Source organism: Schistocerca piceifrons, chromosome 9 (assembly GCF_021461385.2).
Source record: "Schistocerca piceifrons isolate TAMUIC-IGC-003096 chromosome 9, iqSchPice1.1, whole genome shotgun sequence".
Lineage (NCBI taxonomy): Eukaryota > Metazoa > Arthropoda > Insecta > Orthoptera > Acrididae > Schistocerca > Schistocerca piceifrons.
The window spans coordinates 15,525,882-15,553,270 of NC_060146.1; positions in this window are offsets into that span (position 1 = coordinate 15,525,882).

The following is a 27,389-nucleotide window of genomic DNA, read 5'->3' on the forward strand; positions in this document are numbered from 1 at the left end:
TCTTATTGACGATGAAACACAGAAATTGTCTCGGAATTAAATACAAAAGGCACAATTCCGACTTAAGTACAAGAGGACTGACTCTTCTTACTTTTAATGATTAGAACCATTCCTCTGAGACCAGTTTCATATTCCGATGCTTCACTTCAGGTTTACTGTATCCCTTGGACCTCCTTATTGACGATGAAACACAGAAATTGTCTCGGAATTAAATACAAAAGGCACAATGCCGACTTAAGTACAAGAGGACTGACTCTTCTTTTATTCTATGATTTGAACCATTCCTCTGAGACCAGTTTCAGATTCCGATGCTTCACTTCAGGTTTACTGTATCCTGTGGACCTTCTCATTGACGATGAAACATAGAAATTGCATCGGAATTAAATACAAAAGGCACAATGCCGACGTAAGTACAAGAACACTGACTCTTCTTACTGTCTACGTTTTGAACCTTTGCTCGTAGACCAGTTTTAGATTACGAATCTTCACATCAGGTTAACTGTATCCCTTGGACCTTCTTATTGACGAAGAAACACAGATATTCCATCGGAATTAAATACAAAAGGCACATTGCCGACTCAAGTACAAGAAGGCTGATACTTCTTACAGTCTATGATTTGAACCTTTCCTGTGAGACCCGTTTTGGATTCCGATGCTTCACTTCAGGTTTACTGTATCCCTTGGACCATCTTATTGACGATGTAACACAGAAATTGCATCGGAATTAAATGCAAAAGGCACAATGCGACTTAAGTACAAAAAGACTAACTCTTCTTACTGTCCATGAGTTGAACCTTTCCTGTGAGACCAGTTATACATTCCGATGCTTAACTTCAGGTTTACTGTATCCCTTAGACCTTCTTATTGACGATGAAAGATAGAAATTGCGTCCGCATTAAATACATAAGGCACAATGACGACATAAGCACAAGAAGACTGACTCTTCGTACTGTCTATGTTGTCAACCTTTCCTGTGAGACCAGTCATCGATTCCGATGCTTCATTTTAGGTTTACTGTATCCGTTATACCATCTTATTGACGGTGAAACACAGAACTTGCATCGGAATTAAATACTAAATGCACAATACAGACTTAAGTACAAGAGGATTGCCTCTTCTTACATTCTATGATTTGAATCTTTCCTGTGAGACCAGTTTTAGATGTCGATGCTTCACTTCAGGTTCCCTCTATCCCTATGACCCTCTTATTGACGTTGAAACACCGAAATTGCGTCGGAATTAAATACAAAAAGCACAATGCCGACTAAAGTAAAAGTGAACTGACTCTTCTTGCATTCTAAGATTTTATCAATTCCTCTGGGACCAGTTTTGGAGTGAGATGCTTCACTTCAGGTTTTGTGTATTCGTTGGACCTTCTTATTGACGATGAATCACAGAAATTACGTCGGCATTAAATTAAAAATTCAAAATGCCAACTTAAGAACAAGAAGACTGACTCTTCTTTCTGTCTCTGTTTTAACCTTTCCGTGAGACCAGTTTTAAAATTCCGAGGCTTCACTTCCAGTTTACTGTAATCCTTGGACCTACTTATTGACAATGAAACATAGAAACTGCATCGGAATTAAATACAATAGGCACAATGCCGACTTAAGTACAAGAAGACTGACTCTTCTTACTGTCTATGTTTTGAACCATTCCCGTGAGACCAGTTTTAGATTCCGATGCCTCACTTCAGGTTTACTGTATTCCTTGGACCTTCTTATTGACAATGAAACACAGAAATTGCATCGGAATTAAATACAAAAAGTACAATGCCGACTTAAGTACAAGAACACTGGCTCTTCTTACATTGTATGAATTGAACTTTTTCCTGTGAGACCAGTTTTTAATTCCGATGCTTCTCTTCAGGTTTACTGTATCCTGTGGACCTTCTCATTGACGATGAAACGCAGAATTTGCATCGGAATTAAGTACAAAAGGCACAATGCCGACTTAAGTACAAGAAGACTGACACTTCTTACTGTCTATGTTTTCAACCTTTCCCGTAAGACCAGTTTCAGGTTTACTTTATCCCTTGGACCTTCATATTGACGATGAAACACAGAAACTGCATCGGAATTAAAAGCAAATTGCACAATGCCTACTTAAGTACAAGAAGACAGACTCTTATTTCTGCCTATGTTTTGAACCTTTCATGTGAGACCACTTTCGGATTCCGATGCTTCACTTCAGGTGTACTGTATACATTGGACCTTCTTATTGACGAAGAGGCACAGAAATTTCGCCGGAATTATATTCAAAAGGCACAATGCCGACTTAAGTACAAGACCACTGACTCTTCTTACATTGTATGAATTGAACCTTTCCTGTGAGACCAGTTTTAGGTTCCGATGCTTCACTTCAGGTTTACTGTAGCCCTTGGGCGTTCTTATTGACGAAGAAACTCAGGAATCGGATCGGAATTAAATACAAAACGCACAATGCCGAATTAAATACAAGAACATTGACTCTTCTTAGTGTCTACGTTTTGAACCTCTCCTCTTAGACCAGTTATAGATTACGAATCTTCACATCAGGTTAACTGTATCCCTTGGACCTTCTTATTGACGATGAAACACAGATATTCCATCGGAATTAAATACAAAAGGCACAATGCCGACTTCACTACAAGAAGACTGACTCTTCTTACTGTCTATGTTTTGAACCTTTCCTGTGAGACGAGTTTTAGATTCCGATGCTTCACTTCGGGTTTACTGTATCCCTTGGACCAACTTATTGACGATGAAACACAGAAATTGCATCGGAATTAAATACAAAAGGCACAATGCCGACTTACGTACAAGAAGGCTGACTCTTCTTACTGTCTATGATTTGAATCTTTCCTGTGACACCGGTTTTAGATTCCGATGCTTAACTTCAGGTTTACCGTATCCCTTAGACCTTCTAATTGACGATGAAACACAGAAGTTGCGTCGGAATTAAATACAAAAGAAACACTGCCGACTTAAGTACAAGATGACTGACTCGTCTTACTGTCTATGTTTTGAACCTTTCCTGTGAGACCAGTCTTCGATTCCGATGCTTCATTTCATGTTTACTGTATCCCTTGGACCTTCTTATTGACGATGAAACACAGAAATTGCGTGGGAATTAGATACAAAAGGCACAATGCCGACTTAAGTACAAGAGGATTTACTCTTCTGACATTCGTTGATTTTAGTCTTTCCTGTGAGACCAGTTTTAGATATCGATGCCTCATATCTTGTTTACTGTATCCCTTGGACCTTCGTATTGACGATGAAACACAGATTTTGCATCGGAATTAAATACAAAAGGCACAATGCCCACCTAAGTAAAAGAAGTCTGACTCTTCTTACTGTCTATGTTTGAGCCTTTCCTGTGAGAACAGTTTTAGATTCCGATGCATCACTTTTGGTTTACTGTATCCCTTGGACCTTCTTATTGACGTTGAAACACAGAAATTGCTTCAGAATTAAATACAAAAGGCATAATGCTGACTTAAGTACAAGAGGACTGACTCTTCTTACATTCTATGATTTGAGCCTTTCCTCTGAGCCCAGTTTTTGATATCGATGCTTCATTTCATGTTTACTATATCCCTTGGACGTTCTTTTTGAAGATGAAACACAGAAATTGCATCGGAAAGAAATAAAAAAAGCACCATACCGAGTTATGTACAAGCAGACTGACTCTTCTTACATTGTGTGATTTGAGCCTTTCCTGTGAAACCAGTTTCAGATATCTTAGCTTCACCTCAGGTTTACTGTATCCATTGGACCTTCTTACTGACGATGAAACACAGAAATTGCTTCGGAATTAAATACAAAAGTCGCAATGCCGACTTAAGTACAAAAGGACTGACTCTTCATACATTATATAATTTGATCCTTTCCTGTGAGAGCAGCTTTTGATTCCGATGCATCTCTTCAGATTTACTGGATCCCTTAGACCTTCTTATTGACGATGAGACACGGAAATTGCATCGGAATTGAACGCAAAAAGCACAATGCCGACGTAAGTACAAGAAGACTGACTCCCCTTACATTCTGTGATTTGAACCTTTCCTGTGAGACCAGTTTTAGATTCCGATGCTTCCCTTCAGGTTTACTGTATCTCTTGGACCTTCTTATTGACGATGAAACACAGAAATTGTCTCGGAATTAAATACAAAAGGCACAATTCCGACTTAAGTACAAGAGGACTGTCTCTTCTTTTATTCTATGATTTGAACCATTCCTCTGAGACCAGTTTCAGATTCCGATGCTTCACTTCAGGTTTACTGTATCCTGTGGACCTTCTCATTGACGATGAAACATAGAAATTGCATCGGAATTAAATACAAAAGGCACAATGCCGACTTAAGTACAAGAAGACTGACTCTTCTTACTGTCTATGTCTTGAAGCTTTCCTGTATACCAGATTTTGATTCCGATGCTTCATTTAAGGTTTACTGTATCACTTCGGCCTTCTTATTGACGATGAAACACAGAAACTGCATCGGAATTAAATACAAACTGCACAATGCCGATTTAAGTACAAGAAGACTGACTCTTCTTACTGTCTCTGTTTTGAGTTTTCCTGTGAGACCAGTTTTTGATTCCGATGCTTCACTTGAGGTTTACTGTATCCCTTGGACTTTCTCATTGACGAAGAAACACAGATATTGCAACGGACTTCAATCAAAAGCACAATACCGACTTAAGTACAATACGTCTGACTCTTCTTACTGTCTATGCTTTGAACCTTTCCACTCAGACCAGTTTTAGATTCCGATGCTTCACTTCAGGATTACTGTATCCCTTGGAAATTCTTATTGACGATGAAACGCAGAAATTGCATCGGAATCAAATACAAAAGGCACAATGCCGACTTAGGTACAAGAAGACTGATTCTTCTCTCTGTCTATGGTTTGAACCGTTCCTGTGAGGCCAGTTTTAGATTCCGATGCTTCACTTCAGGTTAACTGTATCCCTTGGACCTTCTTATTGACGATGAAACACAGAAATTGCATGGGAATTAAATACAAAAGGCACAATGCCGACTTCAGTACAAGAGGATTGACTGTTCCTACATTCTATGATATTAGCCTTACCTGTTAGAACAGTTTTACATATCGATGCTTCACTCAGGTTTACTGTATCTCTTGGACCATCTGAATGACGATGAAACTCATAAATTGCATCGTAATTAAATACAAAAGGCACAATGCCGACTTAAGTACAGGAAGTCTGACTCTTCTTACTGTCTATGTTTTGAACCTTTCCACTGAGACCAGTTTTAGATTCCGATGCTTCACTTCAGGTTTACTGTATCCCTTGGACCTTCTTATTGACGATGAAACACAGAAATTGCGTTGGAATTAAATACAAAAGGCACAATGCCGACCTAACTACAAGAAGTCTGACTCTTCTTACTGTCTATGTTTGAGCCTTTCCTGTGAGAAAAGTTTTAGATTTCGATGCATCACTTTAGGTTTACTGTATCCCTTGGACCTTCTTTTTGACGATGAAACACAGAAATTGCTTCGGAATTAAATACTAATGGCACAATCCCGACTTAAGTACAAGAGGATTTACTCTTCTTACATTCGTTGATTTTAGTCTTTCCTGTGAGACCAGTTTTAGATATCGATGCCTCACTTCTTGTTTACTGTATCCCTTGGACCTTCGTATTGACGATGAAACACAGAATTTGCATCGGAATTAAATACAAAAGGCACATTACCGACCTAAGTACAAGCAGTCTGACTCTTCTTACTGTCTATGTTTGAGCCTTTCCTGTGAGAACAGTTTTAGATTCCGATGCGTCACTTCGGGTTGACTGTATCCCTTGGACCTTCTTATTGACGATGAAACACAGAAATCGCGTTGGAATTAAATACAAAAGGCACAACGCCGACTTAAGTACAAGAGGATTTACTCTTCTTACATTCGTTGATTTTAGTCTTTCCTGTGACACCAGTTTTAGATATCGATGCCTCACTTCTTGTTTACTGTACCCCTTGGACCTTCGTATTGACGATGAAACATAGAATTTGCATCGGAATTAAATACAAAAGTCGAAATGCCGACTTAAGTAGAAATGGACTGACTCTTCTTACATTATATAATTTGATCTTTTCCTGTGAGACCAGCTTTTGATTCCGATGCATCTCTTCAGGTTTACTGGATCCCTTAGACATTCTTATTGACGATGAAACCACAGAAATTGCATCGGAATTAAATACAAAAATTCAAAATGCAGACTTAAGTACAAGAAGACTGATTCTTCCTACTTTCTATGTTTTAACCATTCCCGTGAGATCAGTTTTAGATTCCGATGCTTTGCTTCAAGTTTACTGTATCCCTTGGACCTTCTTATTGACGATGAAACACAGAAATTGCATCGGAATTAAATACAAAAGGCACAATGTCGACTTAAGTTCAAGAAGACTGACACTTCTTACAGTCTAAGTTTTGAACCCTTCCTGTGAGACCAGTTTTAGATTCCGTTGCTTCACTTCAGGTTTACTGTATACCTTGGTCCTTCTTATTGACGATGAAACGCAGATATCGCATCGAAATTAAATACAAAAGGCACAATGAAGACTTAAGTACAAGAAGACTGACTCTTCTTACAGTCTATGAATTGAAACTTTTCTGTGAGACAGTTTTGGATTCCGATGCTTAACTTCAGGTTTGCTATATCCCTTGGATCTTCTGAAAGACGATGAAACTCAGAAATTGGGTCGGAAATAGATACAAAAGGCACAATGCCGACTCAAGTACCTCAAGACTGACTCTTCTTACTGTCTATGTTTTGAACCTTTCCTGTGAGACCAGTTTTAGATTCCGATGCTTCACTTCGGGTTGACTGTATCCCTTGGACCTTCTTATTGACGATGAAACACAGAAATTGCGTGGGAATTAAATACAAAAGGCACACTCCCGACTTAAGTACAAGAGGATATACTCTTCTTACATTCATTGATTTTAGTCTTTCCTGTGAGACCAGTTTTAGATATCGATGCCTCACTTCTTGTTTACTGTATCCCTTGGACCTTCGTATTGACGATGAAACACAGAATTTGCATCGGATTAAATACAAAAGGCACATTGCCGACATAAGTACAAGAAATCTGACTCTTCTTACTGTCTATGTTTGAGCCTTTCCTGTGAGAACAGTTTTAGATTCCGATGCTTCACCTCAGGTTTACTGTATCCATTGGACCTTCTTATTGACGATGAAACACAGAAATTGCATCGGAATTAAATACAAAAGTCGCAATGTCGACTTAAGTACAAAAGAACTGACTCTTCTTACATTATATAATTTGATCCTTTCCTGTGAGACCAGCTTTTGATTCCGATGCATCTCTTCAGGTTTACTGGATCCCTTAGACCTTCTTATTGACGATGAAACACAGAAATTGCATCGGAATTAAACACAAAAGGCACAATGCCGACGTAAGTACAAGAAGACTGACTCTTCTTACATTCTGTGATTTTAACCTTTCCTGTGAGACCAGTTTTAGATTCCGATGCTTCACTTCAGGTTTACTGTATCTCTAGGACCTTCTTATAGACGATGAAACACAGAAATTGCATCGTAATTAAATACAAAAGGCACAATGCCCACTTAAGTTCAAGAAGACTGACACTTCTTACAGTCTATGTTTTGAACCCTTCCTGTGAGACCAGTTTTAGATTCCGATGCATCACTTCAGGTTTACTGTATCTCTTGGACCCTCTTATCGGCAATGAAACTCAGAAATTGCATCGGAATTAAATTCAAATGGCACAGTGCCGACTTAAGTACAAGAGGACTGACTTTTCTTGCATTCTATGATTTGAACCTTTCCTGTGAGCCCAGTTTTAGATGCCGATGCTTCGCTACAGATTTACTGTATTCCTTGGACTTTCATATTGACTATGAAACACAGAAATTGTCTCGGAATTAAATACAAAAGGCACAATGCCGACTTAAGTACAAGAAGACTGACTCTTCTTACATTCTATGATTTGAACCATTCCTCTGAGACCAGTTTCAGATTCCGATGCTTCACTTCAGGTTTACTGTATCCCTTGGACCTCCTTATTGACGATGAAACGCAGATATCACATCGAAATTAAATACAAAAGGCACAATGAAGACTTAAGTACAACAAGACAGACTCTTCTTACTGTCTATGAATTGAACTTTTCTGTGAGACCAGTTTTGGATTCCGATGCTTAACTTCAGGTTTGCTGTATCCCTTGGATCTTCTGAATGACGATGAATGTCCGAAATTGCGTCGGAATTAAATACAAAAGGCACAATGCTGACTTAAGTACCTCAAGACTGACTCTTCTTACTGTCTATGATTTGAACCTTTCCTGAGAGACTAGTTTTAGATTCCGATGCACCACTTCATGTTTACTGTATCCATTGGAGCATCTTATTGACGATGAATCACAGAAATTGCACCGGAAATAAATACAAAAGCCACAATGCCGACTTAAGTTCCACAAGACTGACTCTTCTTACTGTCTATGTTTTGAACCTTTCCACTGAGACCAGTTTTAGATTCCGATGCTTCACTTCAGGTTTACTGTATCCCTTGGACCTTCTTATTGACGATGAAAGGAGAAATTGCATCAGATTTAAATACAAAAGGCACAATGAAGACTTAAGTACAAGAAGACTGACACTTCTTACTGTCTATGAATCGAACCTTTTCTGTGAGACCAGTTTTGGATTCCGATGCTTCACTTCAGGTTCGCTGTATGCCTTGAAAATTCTTATTGGCAATGAAACACAGAAATTGCATCGGAATTAAAATCAAAAGCACAATGCCGATTAAGAACAAGAGGACTGACTCATCTTACATTCTATGATTTGAACCTTTCTTGTGTGCCAGTTTTAGATTCCGATGCTTCATTTCAGGATTACTGTTTCCCTTTGACCCTCTTATTGACGATGAAACACATAAATTGCTTCGGAATTAAATGCAATAGGCACAATGCCAACTTAAGTGCAAGAAGACTGATTCTTCCTTCTGTCTATTATTTAAACCGTTCCTGTGAGACCAGTTTTATGTTCCGAAGCTTCACTTCAAGTTTACTGTATACCTTGGACCTTCTTATTGACGATGAAACACAGAAATTGCATTGGAATTAAATACAAAAGGCACAATGCCGACTTAAGTGCAAGAGGATTGACTCTTATTACATTCTATGATATTAGCCTTTCCTGTGAGTCCAGTTTTAGATATCGATGCTTCACATCAGGTATACTGTACCTCTTGGACATTCTGAATGACGATGAAACACACAAATTGCATCGGAATTTAATACAAAAGGCACAATGCCGACTTATGTACAAGAAGTCTGACTCTTCTTACTATCTATGTTTTGAACCTTTCCAGTGAGACCAGTTTTAGATTCCGACGCTTCACTTCAGGTTTTCTGTATCCCTTGGACCTTCTTATAGACGATGAAACACAGGATTTGCATCGTAATTAAATACAAAAGGCACAATGCCGATTGAAGTACAAGAAGACTGCCTCTTCTTACTGTCTATGTTTTGAACCTTTCCTGTGAGACCAGTCTTCGATTCCGATGCTTCACTTCAGGTTTACTGTATCCCATGGTCCCTCTTATTAACGATGAAACACATAAATTGCATCGGAATTAATGACAAAAGGCACAATGCCGACCTAAGTATAAGAAGTCTGACTCTTCTTACTGTCTATGTTTGAGCTTTTCCTGTGAGAACAGTTTTAGATTCCGATGCTTCACTTCGGGTTGACTGTATCCCTTGGACCTTCTTGTTGACGATGAAACACAGATATTACGTGGGAATTAAATACAAAAGACACAATGCCGACTTCAGTACAAGTGGATTTACTCTTCTTACATTCGTTGATTTTAGTCTTTCCTGTGAGACCAGTATTAGATATCGATGCCTCACTTCTTGTTTACTGTACCGCTTGGACCTTCGTATTGACGATGAAACACAGAATTTGCATCGGAATTAAATACAAAAGGCACAATGCCGACCTAAGTACTAGAAGTCTGACTCTTATTACTGTCTATGTTTGAGCCTTTCCTGTGAGAACAGTTTTAGATTTCGATGCATCACTTTAGGTCTCCTGTATTCCTTGGACCTTCTTTTTGACGATCAAACACAGAAATTGCTTCGGAATTAAATACTAAAGGCACAATGCTGACTTAAGTACAAGAGGACTGACTCTTCTTACATTCTATGATTTGAGCCTTTCCTCTGAGACCAGTTTCAGATATCGATGCTTCATTTCATCTTTACTGTATCCCTTGGACGTTCTTTTTGATGATGAAACACAGAAATTGCATCGGACTGAAATACAAAAAGCACCATACCGAGTTATGTGCAAGCAGACTGACTCTTCTTACATTGTATGATTCGAGCCTATCCTGTGAAACCAGTTTCAGATATCTTAACTTCACCTTAGGTTTACTGTATCCCTTGGACCTTCTTATTGACGATGAAACACAGAAATTGCATCGGAATTAAATACAAAAGTCGCAATGCCGACTTAAGTAGAAAAGGACTGACTCTTCTTACATTATATAATTTGATCTTTTCCTGTGAGACCAGCTTTTGATTCCGATGCATCTCTTCAGGTTTACTGGATCCCTTGGACCTTCTCATTGACGATGAAACATAGACATTGCATCGGAATTAAATACAAAAGGCACAATGCCAACGTAAGTACAAGAAGACTGACTGTTCTTACATTCTGTGATTTGAGCCTTTCCTGTGAGACCAGTTTTAGATATCGATGCTTCACATCTGGTTTACTGTATCTCTTGGACCTTCTGAATGACGACGAAACACAGAAATTGCATCGGAATTAAATACAAAAGGCACAGTGCCGACTTAAGTACAAGAGGACTGACTTTTCTTGCATTCTATGATTTGAACCTTTCCTGTGACACCAGTTTTAGATGCCGATGCTTGCTACTGATTTACTGTATCCCTTGGACTTTCATATTGGCGATGAAACAGAGAAATTGTCTCGGAATTAAATACAAAAGGCACAATGCAGACTTAAGTACAAGAAGACTGACTCTTCTTACATTCTATGATTTGAAACATTCCTCTGAGACCAGTTTCAGATTCCGATGCTTCACTTCAGGTTTACTGTATCCCTTGGACCTCCTTATTGACGATGAAACAAAGTAAATGCATCGGAATTAAATACAAAAGGCACAATACCGACTTAAGTACAAGAAGACTGATTCTTCTTACTGTTTATGGTTTGAACCTTTCCTGTGAGACCAGTTTTAGATTCCGATGCTGCACTTCAGGTTTACTGTTTCCTTGGTCCTTCTTATTGACGATGAAACGCAGATATCGCATCGAAATTAAATACAAAAGGCACAATGAAGGCTTAAGTACAAGAAGACCGACTCTTCTTACTGTCTATGAATTGAACCTTTTCTGTGAGACCAGTTTTGGATTCCGATGCTTAACTTCAGGTTTGCTGTATCCCTTGGATCTTCTGAATGACGATGATACTCAAAAATTGCGTCGGAATTAAATACAAAAGGCACAATGCCGACCTAAGTACTAGAAGTCTGACTCTTATTACTGTCTATGTTTGAGCCTTTCCTGTGAGAACAGTTTGAGATTTCGATGCATCACTTTAGGTCTCGTGTATTCCTTGGACCTTCTTTTTGACGATCAAACACAGAAATTGCTTCGGAATTAAATACTAAAGGCACAATGCTGACTTAAGTACAAGAGGACTGACTCTTCTTACAATCTATGATTTGAGCCTTTCCTCTGAGACCAGTTTCAGATATCGATGCTTCATTTCATCTTTACTGTATCCCTTGGACGTTCTTTTTGATGATGAAACACAGAAATTGCATCGGACTGAAATACAAAAAGCACCATACCGAGTTATGTGCAAGCAGACTGACTCTTCTTACATTGTATGATTCGAGCCTATCCTGTGAAACCAGTTTCAGATATCTTAACTTCACCTTAGGTTTACTGTATCCCTTGGACCTTCTTATTGACGATGAAACACAGAAATTGCATCGGAATTAAATACAAAAGTCGCAATGCCGACTTAAGTAGAAAAGGACTGACGCTTCTTACATTATATAATTTGATCTTTTCCTGTGAGACCAGCTTTTGATTCCGATGCATCTCTTCAGGTTTACTGGATCCCTTAGACGTTCTTTTGACGATGAAACCACAGAAATTGCATCGGAATTAAATACAAAAATTCAAAATGCTGACTTAAGTACAAGGAGACTGATTCTTCCTACTCTCTATGATTTAACCTTTCCCGTGAGATCAGTTTTAGATTCCGATGCTTCACTTCAGGTTTACTGTATCCCTTGGACCTTCTTATTGACGATGAAACACAGAAATTGCATCGGAATTAAATACAAAAGGCACAATGACGACGTAAGTACAAGAGGGCTGAATCTTCTTACATTCTGTGATTTTAGCATTTCCTGTGAGGCCAGTTTTAGATTCCGATGCTTCACTTCAGGTTTACTGTATCCCTTGGACCTTCTCATTGACGATGAAACATAGACATTGCATCGGAATTAAATACAAAAGGCACAATGCCAACGTAAGTACAAGAAGACTGACTGTTCTTACATTCTGTGATTTGAGCCTTTCCTGTGAGACCAGTTTTAGATATCGATGCTTCACATCTGGTTTACTGTATCTCTTGGACCTTCTGAATGACGACGAAACACAGAAATTGCATCGGAATTAAATACAAAAGGCACAGTGCCGACTTAAGTACAAGAGGACTGACTTTTCTTGCATTCTATGATTTGAACCTTTCCTGTGACACCAGTTTTAGATGCCGATGCTTGCTACTGATTTACTGTATCCCTTGGACTTTCATATTGGCGATGAAACAGAGAAATTGTCTCGGAATTAAATACAAAAGGCACAATGCAGACTTAAGTACAAGAAGACTGACTCTTCTTACATTCTATCATTTGAAACATTCCTCTGAGACCAGTTTCAGATTCCGATGCTTCACTTCAGGTTTACTGTATCCCTTGGACCTCCTTATTGACGATGAAACAAAGTAAATGCATCGGAATTAAATACAAAAGGCACAATACCGACTTAAGTACAAGAAGACTGATTCTTCTTACTGTTTATGGTTTGAACCTTTCCTGTGAGACCAGTTTTAGATTCCGATGCTTCACTTCAGGTTTACTGTTTCCTTGGTCCTTCTTATTGACGATGAAACGCAGATATCGCATCGAAATTAAATACAAAAGGCACAATGAAGGCTTAAGTACAAGAAGACCGACTCTTCTTACTGTCTATGAATTGAACCTTTTCTGTGAGACCAGTTTTGGATTCCGATGCTTAACTTCAGGTTTGCTGTATCCCTTGGATCTTCTGAATGACGATGATACTCAAAAATTGCGTCGGAATTAAATACAAAAGGCACAATGCCGACTTAAGTACAGGAAGTCAGACTCTTCTTACTGTCAATATTTTGAGCCTTTCCAGTGAGACCAGTTTTAGATTCCGATGCTTCACTTCAGGTTTACTGTATCCCTTGGACCATCTTATTGACGATGAAACACAGAAATTGCATGGGAATTAAATACAAAAGGCACAATGCCGACTTCAGTACAAGAGGATTGACTCTTCCTACATTCTATGATATTAGCCTTACCTGTGAGACCAGTTTTAGATTCCGATGCTTCACTTCAGGATTTCTGTACCCTTGGACCTTCTTATAGACGATGAAACACAGAAATTGCATCGTAATTAAATACAAAAGGCACAATGCCGACTGAAGTACAAGAAGACTACCTCTTCTTACTGTCTATATTTTGAACCTTTCCTGTGAGACCTGTCTTTGATTCCGATGCTTCACTTCAGGTTTACTGTATCCCTTGGTCCCTCTTATTGACGATGAAACACATAAATTGCATCGGAATTGATTACAAAAGGCACAATGCCGACCTAAGTACAAGAAGTCTGACTCTTCTTACTGTCTATGTTTGAGCCTTTCCTGTGAGAACAGTTTTAGATTTCGATGCATCACTTTAGGTTTACTGTATACCTTGGACCCTCTTTTTGACGATTAAACACAGAAATTACTTCGGAATTAAAAACTAAAGGCACAATGCTGACTTAAGTACAAGAGGACTCACTCTTCTTACATTCTATGATTTGAGCCTTTCCTCTGAGACCAGTTTTAGATATCGATGCTTCATTTCATCTTTACTGTATCCCTTGGATGTTCTTTTTGACGATGAAACACAGAAATTGCATCGGAATGAAATACAAAAAGCACCATACCGAGTTATGTACAAGCAGACTGACTCTTCTAACATTGTATGATTTGAGCCTTTCCTGTGAAACCAGTTTAAGATATCTTAGCTTCACCTCAGGTTTACTGTATCCTTTGGACCTTCTTATTGACGATGAATCACTGAAATTGCATCGGAATTAAATTCAAAAGTCGCAATTCCGACTTAAGTAGAAAAGGACTGACTCTTCTTATATTATATAATTTGATCTTTTCCTGTGAGAGCAGCTTTTGATTCCGATGCATCTCTTCAGGTTTACTGGATCCCTTAGACCTTCTTATTGACGATGGAACCACAGAAATTGCATCGGAATTAAATACAAAAATTCAAAATGCTGACTTATGTACAAGAAGGCTGATTCTTCCTACTTTCTATGTTTTAACCTTTCCCGTGAGATCAGTTTTGGATTCCGATGCTTCGCTTCAGGTTTACTGTATCCCTTGGACCTTCTTATTGACGATGAAACACAGAAATTGCATCGGAATTAAATACAAAAGGCACAATGACGACGTAAGTACAAGAGGACTGACTCTTCTTACATTCTGTGATTTGAGCCTTTCCTGTGAGACCAGTTTTAGATATCGATGCTTCACATCTGGTTTACTGTATCTCTTGGACCTTCTGAATGACGATAAAACAAAGAAATTGCATCGGAATTAAATACAAAAGGCACAATGCCGACTTAAGTTCAAGAAGACTGACACTTCTTACAGTCTATGATTAGAACCCTTCCTGTGAGACCAGTTTTAGATTCCGATGCATCACTTCAGGTTTACTGTATCTCTTGGACCCTCTTATCGGCAATGAAACTCAGAAATTGCATCGGAATTAAATTCAAATGGCACAGTGCCGACTTAAGTACAAGAGGACTGACTTTTCTTGCATTCTATGATTTGAACCTTTCCTGTGAGACCAGTTTTAGATGCCGATGCTTCGCTACAGATTTACTGTATCCCTTGGACTTTCATATTGACGATGAAACACAAAAATTGTCTCGGAAATAAATACAAAAGGCACAATGCCGACTTAAGTACAAGAAGAGTGATTCTTCATACTGTATATGGTTTGAACCTTTCCTGTGAGACCAGTTTTAGATTCCGATGCTTCACTTCATGTTTACTGTATCCCTTGGACCTCCTTATTGACGATGAAACAATGTAAATGCATCGGAATTAAATACAAATTGCACAACACCGACTTAAGTACAAGAAGACTGATTCTTCTTACTGTTTATGGTTTGAACCTTTCCTGTGAGACCAGTTTTAGATTCCGATGCTTCACTTCAGGTTTACTGTATCCCTTTTCCTTCTTATTGACGATGAAACGCAGATATCGCATTGAAATTAAATACTAAAGGCACAATGAAGACTTAAGTACAAGAAGAGAGACTCTTCTTACTGTCTATGAATTGAACCTTTTCTGTGAGACCAGTTTTGGATTCCGATGCTTAACTTCAGGTTTGCTGTATCCCTTGGATCTTCTGAATGACGATGGAACTCACAAATTGCGTCGGAATTAAATACAAAAGGCACAATGCCGACTTAAGTACCTCAAGACTGACTCTTCTTACTGTCTATGATTTGAACCTTTCCTGTGAGACCAGTTTTAGATTCCGATGCATCACTTAAGGTTTACTCTATCCCTTGCACCATCTTATTGACGATGAAACACAGAAATTGCATCGGAACTAAATACAAAAGCCACAATGCCGACTTAAGTTCCTCAAGACTGACTCTTCTTACTGTTTATGGTTTGAACCTTTCCTGTGAGACCAGTATTAGATTCTGATGCTTCACTTCAGGTTTACTGTATCCCTTGGACCATCTTATTGACGATGAAACACAGAAATTGCATGGGAATTAAATACAAAAGGCACAATGCCCACTTCAGTACAAGAGGATTGACTCTTCCTACATTCCATGATATTAGCCTTACCTGTGACACCAGTTTTAGATATCGATGCTTCACTTCAGGTTTACTGTATCTCTTGGACCTTCTGAATGACGATGAAACTCAGAAATTGCATCGGAATTAAATACGAAAGGCACAATGCCGACTTAAGTACAAGAAGAGTGTTTCTTCCTACTTTCTATGTTTTAACCATTCCCGTGAGATCAGTTTTACATTCCGATGCTTCGCTTCAGGTTTACTGTATCCCTTGGACCTTCTTATTGACGATGAAACACAGAGATTGCATCGGAATTAAATACAAAAGGCACAATGCCGACGTAAGTACAAGAAGACTGACTCTTCTTACATTCTGTGATTTGAGCCGTTCCTGTGAGACCAGTTTTAGGTTCCGATGCTTCACTTCAGGTTTAGTGTATCCCTTGGACCTTCTCATTGACGATGAAACATAGAAATTGCATCGGAATTAAATACAAAAAGCACAATGCCGACGTAAGTACAAGAAGACTGACTCTTCTTACATTCTGTGATTTGAGCCTTTCCTGTGAGACCAGTTTTAGATATCGATGCTTCACATCTGGTTTACTGTATCTCTTGGACCTTCTGAATGACGATGAAACACAGAAATTGCATCGGAATTAAATACAAAAGGCACAATGCCGACTTAAGTACAAGACGTCTGACTCTTCTTACTATCTATGTTCTGAACCTTTCCAGTGAGACCACTTTTAGATTCTGATGCTTCACTTCAGGTTTACTGTATCCCTTGGACCTTCTTATAGACGATGAAACACAGAAATTGCATCGGAATTAAATACAAAAGCTACAATGCCGACTTAAGTTCAAGAGGACTGACACTTCTTATTGTCTATGATTTGAACCATTGCTGTGAGACCAGGTTTAGGTTCCGATGCCTCACTTCAGGTTTACTGTATCCCTTGGACCATCTTATTGACGATGAAACACAGAAATTGCATGGGAATTACATACAAAACGCACAATGCCGACTTAAGTACAAGAAGTCAGACTCTTCTTACTGTCAATGTTTTGAGCCTTTCCAGTGAGTCCAGTATTAGATTCCGATGCTTCACTTCAGGTTTACTGTATCCCTTGGACCATCTTATTGACGATGAAACATAGAAATTGCATGGGAATTAAATGCAAAAGGCACAATGCCGACTTCAGTACAAGAGGATTGACTCTTCCTACATTCCATGATATTAGCCTTTCCTGTGAGACCAGTTTTAGATATCGATGCTTCACTTCAGGTTATCTGTATCTCTTGGACCTTCTGAGTGACGGTGAAACTCAGAAATTGCATCGGAATTAAATACAAAAGGCACAATGTCGACTTAAGTACAAGAAGTCTGACTCTTCTTACTGTCTATGTTTTGAACCTTTCCACTGAGACCAGTTTTAGATTCCGATGCTTCACTTCAGGTTTACTGTATCTCTTGGACCTTCTGAATGACGATGAAACTCAGAAATTGCATCGGAATTAAATACGAAAGGCACAATGCCGACTTAAGTACAAGAAGAGTGTTTCTTCCTACTATCTATGTTTTAACCATTCCCGTGAGATCAGTTTTACATTCCGATGCTTCGCTTCAGGTTTACTGTATCCCTTGGACCTTCTTATTGACGATGAAACACAGAAATTGCATCGGAATTAAATACAAAAGCCACAATGCTGACTTATGTTCCTCAAGACTGACTCTTCTTATTGTCTATGTTTTGAACCTTTCCTGTGAGACCAGTTTTAGATTCCAATGCTTCACTTCAATTTTACTGTATCTCTTGGACCACTCTTATCGGCAATGAAAAACAGAAATTGCATCAGAATTAAATTCAAATGGCACAGTGCCGACTTAAGTACAAGAGGACTGACTTTTCTTGCATTCTATGATTTGAACCTTTTGTGTGAGACAAGTTCTAGATGCCGATGTTTCGCTTCAGATTTCCTGTATCCCGTGGACTTTCATATTGACGATGAAACACAGAAATTGTCTCGGAATTGAATACAAAAGGCACAATACCGACTTAAGTACAAGAAGACTGACTCTTCTTACTGTCTATGAATTGAACCTTTTCTGTGAGACCAGTTTTGGATTCCGATGCATAACTTCAGGTTTGCTGTATCGCTTGGATCTTCTGAATGACGATGAAACTCTGAAATTGCGTCGGAATTAAATACAAAAGGCACAATGCCGACTTAAGTACCTAAAGACTGACTCTTCTTACTGTCTATGTTTCGAACCTTTCCTGTGAGACCAGTTTTAGATTCCGATGCATCACTTCAGGTTTACTGTATCCTTTGGACCATCTTATTGACGATGAAACACAGATATTGCTTGGGAATTAAATACAAAAGGCACAATGCCGACTTCAGTACAAGAGGATTGACTCTTCCTACATTCTATGATATTAGCCTTACCTGTGAGACCAGTATTAGATATCGATGCTTCACTTCAGGTTTACTGTATCTCTTGGAACTTCTGAATGACGATGAAACTCAGAAATTGCATCGGAATTAAATACAAAAGGCACAATGCCGACTTAAGTACAAGAAGTCTGACTCTTCCTACTGTCTATGTTTTGAACCTTTCCACTGAGACCAGTTTTAGATTCCGATGCTTCACTTCAGGTTTTACTGTATCCCTTGGACCTTCTTATTGACGATGAAACGCGGAAATTGCATCGGATTTAAATACAAAGGGCACAATGAAGACTTAAGTACAAGAAGACTGACTCTTCTTGCTGTCTATTAATTGAACCTTTTCTGTGAGACCAGTTTTGGATTCCGATGCTTAACTTCAGGTTTACTGTATCCCTTGGATCATCTTAATGACGATGAAACACAGAAATTGCAGTGGAATTAAATACAAAAGGCACAATGCCGACTTAAGTACAGGAAGACTGACCCTTCTTACTGTCTATGTTTAGAAGCTTTCCTGTGTACCTGATTTCGATTCCGATGCTTCATTTAAGGTTTACTGTATCACTTGGGCCTTCTTATTGACGATGAAACACAGAGACTGCATCGGAATTAAATACAAACTACACAATGCCGACTTAAGTACAAGAAGACTGACTCTTCTTACTGTCTCTGTTTTGAGCCTTTCCTGTGAGACCACTTTTGATTCCGATGCTTCACTTGAGGTTTACTGTATCCCTTGGACTTTCTCATTGACGATGAAACACAGAAATTGCAACGGACTTCAATACAAATGCACAATACCGACTTAAGTACAAGAAGACTGACTCTTCTTACTGTGTATGATTTGAATCTTTCCTGTGAGACCAGTTTTGGATTCCGATGCTTCACATCAGGTTCACTGTATGCCTTGGACCTTCTTATTAACAATGAAACACAGAAATTGCATTGGAATTAGAATCAATAGCACAATGCCGATTAAGAACAAGAGGACTGACTCATCTTATTTTCTATGATTTGAACCTTTCCTGTGTACCAGTTTTAGATTCCAAAGTTTCAATTCAGGATTACTGTATCCCTTTGACCTTCTTATTAACGATGAAACACATAAATTGCTTCGGAATTAAATGCAAAAGGCACAATGCCGACTTAAGTACAAGAAGACTGATTCTTCCTTCCGTCTATGATTTAAACCGTTCCTGTGAGACCAGTTTTAGATTCCGATGCTTCACTTCAGGTTTACTGTATACCTTGGACCTTCTTATTGACGATGAAACACAGAAATTGCATTGGAATTAAATACAAAAAAGCACAATGCCGACTTAAGTAAAAGAGGATTGACTCTTATTACATTCTATGATATTAGCCTTTCCTGTGAGACCAGTTTTAGATATCGATGCTTCACATCAGGTATACTGTATCTCTTGGACCTTCTGAACGACGATGAAACACACAAATTGCATCGGAATTAAATACAAAAGGCACATTGCCGACCTAAGTACAAGAAGTCTGACTCTTCTTACTATCTATGTTTTGAACCCTTCCAGTGAGACCAGTTTTAGATTCCGATGCTTCACTTCAGGTTTTCTGTATCCCTTGGACCTTCTTATGGACGATGAAACACAGAAATTGAATCGTAATTAAATACAAAAGGCACAATGCCGACTGAGGTACAAGAAGACTGACACTTCTTACTGTCTATGTTTTGAACCCTTCCTGTGAGACCAGTTTTAGATTCCGATGCATCACTTCAGGTTTACTGTATCTCTTGGACCCTCTTATCGACAATGAAACACGGAAATTGCATCGGAATGAAATTCGAATGGCACAGTGCCGACTTAAGTACAAGACGACTGACTTTTCTTGCATTCTATGATTTGAACCTTTCCTGTGAGACCAGTTTTAGATGCCGATGCTTCGCTTCAGATTTACTGTATCCCTTGGACTTTCATATTGACGATGAAACACAGAAATTTTCTCGGAACTAAATACAAAAGGCACAATGCCGACTTAAGTACAAGAAGACTGACTCTTCTTACATTCTATGATTTGAACCTTTCCTCTGAGACCAGTTTCAGATTCCGAGGTTTCACTTCAGGTTTACTGTATCCCTTGGACCTCCTTATTGACGATGAAACCAAGTAAATGAATCGGAATTAAATACAAAAGGCACAATGCCGACTTAAGTACAGAAAGACAGATTCTTCTTACTGTTTTTGGTTTGAACCTTTCCTGTGAGACCAGTTTTAGATTCCGATGCGTCACTTCAGATTTACTGTATCCCTTGGTCCTTCTTATTGACGATGAAACGCAGAAATTGCATCGAAATTGAATACAAAAGGCACAATGAAGACTTAAGTACAAGATGTCTCACTCTTCTTACTGTCTATGAATTGAACATTTTCTGTGAGACCAGTTTTGGATTCCGATGCTTAACTTCACGTTTGTTGTATCCCTTGGATCTTCTTAGTAACGATTATACACAAATTGCGTCGGAATTAATTACAAAATGCACAATGCCGACTTAAGTACCTCAAGACTGACTCTGCTTACTGTCTATGTTTCGAACCTTTCCAGTGAGACCAGTTTTAGATTCCGATGCATCACTTCAGGTTTACTGTATCCCTTGGCCCATCTTATTGACGATGAAACACAGAAATTGCATCGCAATTAAATACAAAAGGCACAATGCCGACATAAGTACAAGAAGACTGACTCTTCCTACTGTCTATGTTTTGAACCTTTCCTGTGAGACGAGTTTTAGATTCCGATGCTTCACTTCAGGTTTTCTGTATCCCTTGGACCTTCTTATAGACGATGAAACACAGAAATTGAATCGTAATTAAATACAAAAGGCACAATGCCGACTTAAGTACAAGAAGACTGATTCTTCCTTCCGTCTATGATTTAAACCGTTTCTGTGAGACCAGTTTTAGATTCCGATGCTTCACTTCAGGTTTACTGTATACCTTGGACCTTCTTATTGACGATGAAACACAGAAATTGCGCTGGAATTAAATACAAACGGCACAATGCCGACTTCAGTAAAAGGGGATTGACTCTTATTACATTCTATGATATTAGCCTTTCCTGTGAGACCAGTTTTAGATATCGATGCTTCACATCAGGTATACTGTATCTCTTGGACCTTCTGAATGACGATGAAACACACAAATTGCATCGGAATTAAATACAAAAGGCACATTGCCGACTTAAGTACAAGAAGTCTGACTCTTCTTACTATCTATGTTTTGAACCCTTCCAGTGAGACCAGTTTTAGATTCCGATGCTTCACTTCAGGTTTTCTGTATCCCTTGGACCTTCTTATAGACGATGAAACACAGAAATTGAATCGTAATTAAATACAAAAGGCACAATGCCGACTGAAGTACAAGAAGACTGAAACTTCTTACTGTCTATGTTTTGAACCCGTCCTGTGAGACCAGTTTTAGATTCCGATGCATCACTTCAGGTTTACTGTATCTCTTGGACCCTCTTATCGGCAATGAAACACGGAAATTGCATCGTAATGAAATTCAAATGGCACAGTGCCGACTTAAGTACAAGACGACTGACTTTTCTTGCAATCTATGATTTGAACCTTTCTGTGAGACCAGTTTTAGATGCCGATGCTTCACTCAAGATTTACTGTATCCCTTGAACTTTCATATTGACGATGAAACAGAGAAATTGTCTCGGAACTAAATACAAAAGGCACAATGCCGACTTAAGTACAAGAAGACTGACTCTTCTTACATTCTATGATTTGAACCTTTCCTCTGAGACCAGTTTCAGATTCCGAGGCTTCACTTCAGGTTTACTGTATCCCTTGGACCTCCTTATTGACGATGAAACAAAGTAAATGAATCGGAATTAAATACAAAAGGCCCAATACCGACTTAAGTACAGAAAGACTGATTCTTCTTACTGTTTTTGGTTTGAACCTTTCCTGTGAGACCAGTTTTAGATTCCGATGCGTCACTTCAGATTTACTGTATCCCTTGGTCCTTCTTATTGACGATGAAACGCAGAAATTGCATCGAAATGAAATACAAAAGGCACAATGAAGACTCAAGTACAAGATGTCTGACTCTTCTTACTGTCTATGATTGAACCCTTTCTGTGAGACCAGTTTTGGATTCCGATGCTTAACTTCACGTTTGCTGTATCCCTTGGATCTTCTTAGTAACGATAACACACAAATTGCGTCGGAATTAATTACAAAATGCACAATGCCGACTTAAGTACCTCAAGACTGACTCTGCTTACTGTCTATGTTTCGAACCTTTCCAGTGAGACCAGTTTTAGATTCCGATGCATCACTTCAGGTTTACTGTATCCTTGGCCCATCTTATTGACGATGAAACACAGAAATTGCATCGCAATTAAATACAAAAGCCACAATGCCAACTTAAGTTCTCAAGACTGACTCTTCTTACTGTCTATGTTTTGAACCTTTCCTGTGAGACCAGTTTTAGATTCCGATGCTTCACTTCAGGTTTACTGTATCCCCTGGACCTTCTTATTGACGAAGAAACACAGAAATTGCATCGGAATTGAATACGAAAGGCACAATGCCGACTTAAATACACGAGGACTGACTCTTCTTACATACTATGATTTGAACCTTTCCTGTGAGACCAGTTTTAGATTCCGATGCTTCACTTCAGGTTTACTGTATCCCTTGGACCTTCTTATTGACGATGAAACACAGAAATTGCATTGGAATTAAATACAAAAGGCAAAATGCAGGCTTAAGTACAAGAAGACTGACTCTTCTTACTGTCTATGTATTCAACCGTTCCTGTGAGACTAGTTTTAGATTACGGTGCTTCACTTCAGGTTTACTGTATTCCTTAAACCTCCTCATTGACGATGAAACACAGAACTTGCATCGGAATTAACTTCATAAGGCACAATACCCAATTAAGTACAAGAAGAATGACTCTTCTTACTGTCTATGTTTTGAACCTTTCCTGTGAGAACAGTTTTAGATTCCGATATTTTACGTCAGGTTTACTGTATCCCTAGGACCTTCTCATTGACGATTAAATACAGAAATTGCATCGGAATTAAATACAAAAGGCACAATGCCGACTTAAGTACAAGAGGACAGACTCTTCTTACATTCTATGATTTGAACCTTTCCTGTGTACCAGCTTTAGATTCCGATGCTTCACTTCAGGATTACTGCATCCCTTGGACCTTCTTAATGACGATGAAACACATAAATTGCATCGGAATCAAATACAATAGGCACAATACAAACTTAAGTACAAGAAGACTGACTCTTCTTACTGTTTACGTTTTGAACCCCTCCTGTGAGACCAGTTTTAGATTCCGATGCATCACTTCAGATTTACTGTTTCTCTTGGACCTTCTTATCGGCAATGACACACAGAAATTGCATCGGAATTAAATACAAACGGCACAGTGCCGACTTAAGTACAAGAGGACTGACTCTTTTTGCTTTCTATGATTTGAACCTTTCCTCTAAGACCAGTTTTAGATTCCGATGCTTCGCTTCAGGTTTTCTGTATCCCTTGGACCTTCATATTGACGATGAAACACAGAAATTGTCTCGGAATTAAATACAAGAGAAACAATGAAGACTTAAGTACAAGAAGACTGACTCTTCTTACTGTCTATGAATTGAACTTTTTCTGTAAGACCACTTTTGGATTCCGATGCTTCACTTCAGGTTCACTGTATCCCTTGGACCTTCTTATTATTGATGAAACACAGAAATTGCATCGGAATTAGAATCAAAAGGCTCAATGCTGAATAAGAACAAGAGGACTGACTCTTCTTACATTCTATGATTTGAACCTTTCCTGTGAGACCAGTTTTAGATTCCGATGATTCACTTCAGGTTCACTGTATCCCTTGGACCTTCTTATTGACGATGAAACACAGAAATTGCATCGTAATGAAATACAAAATGCAGAATGCCGTCTTAAGTACAAAAACACTGACTATCCTTACTGTCTATGTTTTGAACCTATCCTGTGAGGCCAGTTTTAGATTCCAATGCTTCACTTCAGGTTTACTGTATCTCTTGGACCATCGTATTGACGATGAAACACAGAAATTGCATCGGAATAAAATATCAAAGGCACAATGCCGACATAAGTACAAGAAGACTGACTCTTCTTACTGTCTATATTTTGAACCTTTCATGTCAGACCAGTTTTAGATTCCGATGCTTCTCTTCTGGGTTACTGTATCACTTGGAAATTCTTATTGACGATGAAACACAGAAATTGCAACGGAATTAAATACAAAAGGCACAATGCCGACTTAAGAACAAGAAGACTGACTCTTCCCACTGTCTATTTTTTGAACTTTCCTGTGAGACCAGTTTTTGATTTCGTTGCTTCACTTCAGTTTACTGTATCCCTTGGTCCTTCTTATTGACGATGAAACACATAAATTGCAACGGAAATAAATACAAAAGGCACAATGCCGACTTAAGTACAAGAAGACTGACTCTTCTTACATTCTATGATGTGAGCCTTTCCTGTGAGACCCGTTTTAGATTCCGATGCTTCACTTCAGGTTTTCTGTATCCCTTCGACCTTCTTGTTGACGATAAAACACAGAAATTGCATAGGAATTAAATACAAAAGGCACAATGCCGACTTATGTACAAGGAGACTGACTCTTCTTACTATCTATGTTTTGAACCTTTCCTGTGAGACCAGTTATAGATTCCGATGCTTCACTTCAGGTTTACTGTATCACTTAGACCTTCTTATTGACGAAGAAACACAGAAATTGCATCGAAATTACGTACAAAAGGCACAATGCCGACTTCAGTACAAGAAGTCTGACTCTTCTGACTATCTATGTTTTGAACCTTTGCATAGAGACCAGTTTTGGATACCGATGCTTCACTTCAGGTTTACTGTATCCCTTGGACCATTTTGTTGACGATGAAACACAGATATTGCATCGGAATTAAATACAAATCCACAATCCAACTTAAGTTCCTCAAGACTGACTCTTCTTACTGTCTATGTTGTGAACCTTTCCTGTGAGACCAGTTTTAGATTCCGATGCTTCACGTCAGGTTTACTGTAACCCTTGGACCTTCTTATTGACGACGAAACACAGAAATTGCACTGGAATTAAATACAAAAGGCAAATGCAGACTTAAGTACAAGAAGACTGACTCTCTTAGTGTCTATGTTTCAACCTTCCCTGTGAGACTAGTTTTAGATTACGGTGCTTCACTTCAGGTTTACTGCATTCCTTGGACCTCCACATTGACGATGAAACACAGAACTTGCATCGAATTAACTTCATAAGGCACAATACCCACATAAGTACAAGAAGAATGACTCTTCTTACGGTCCATGTTTTGAACCTTTCCTGTGAGAACAGTTTTAGATTCCGATGTTTTACGTCAGGTTTACTGTATCCCTTGGACCTTCTCATTGACGATTAAACACATAAATTGCAATCGGCATTAAATTACAAAAGGCACAATGCCGTTTTAAGTAACAAGAGGACAGACTCTTCTTACATTCTAGAATTTGAACCTTTCCTGTGAGACCAGTATTAGATTCCGATGCTTCACATCAGGTTTTCTGTATCCCTTGGATCTTCTTATAGACGATGAAACACAGAAATTGAATCGTAATTAAATACAAAAGGCACAATGCCGACTTAAGTACAAGAAGACTGATTCTTCCTTCCGTCTATGATTTAAACCGTTTCTGTGAGACCAGTTTTAGATTCCGATGCTTCACTTCAGGTTTACTGTATACCTTGGACCTTCTTATTGACGATGAAACACAGAAATTGCGCTGGAATTAAATACAAACGGCACAATGCCGACTTCAGTAAAAGGGGATTGACTCTTATTACATTCTATGATATTAGCCTTTCCTGTGAGACCAGTTTTAGATATCGATGCTTCACATCAGGTATACTGTATCTCTTGGACCTTCTGAATGACGATGAAACACACAAATTGCATCGGAATTAAATACAAAAGGCACATTGCCGACTTAAGTACAAGAAGTCTGACTCTTCTTACTATCTATGTTTTGAACCCTTCCAGTGAGACCAGTTTTAGATTCCGATGCTTCACTTCAGGTTTTCTGTATCCCTTGGACCTTCTTATAGACGATGAAACACAGAAATTGAATCGTAATTAAATACAAAAGGCACAATGCCGACTGAAGTACAAGAAGACTGAAACTTCTTACTGTCTATGTTTTGAACCCGTCCTGTGAGACCAGTTTTAGATTCCGATGCATCACTTCAGGTTTACTGTATCTCTTGGACCCTCTTATCGGCAATGAAACACGGAAATTGCATCGTAATGAAATTCAAATGGCACAGTGCCGACTTAAGTACAAGACGACTGACTTTTCTTGCAATCTATGATTTGAACCTTTCCTGTGAGACCAGTTTTAGATGCCGATGCTTCACTCAAGATTTACTGTATCCCTTGAACTTTCATATTGACGATGAAACAGAGAAATTGTCTCGGAACTAAATACAAAAGGCACAATGCCGACTTAAGTACAAGAAGACTGACTCTTCTTACATTCTATGATTTGAACCTTTCCTCTGAGACCAGTTTCAGATTCCGAGGCTTCACTTCAGGTTTACTGTATCCCTTGGACCTCCTTATTGACGATGAAACAAAGTAAATGAATCGGAATTAAATACAAAAGGCCCAATACCGACTTAAGTACAGAAAGACTGATTCTTCTTACTGTTTTTGGTTTGAA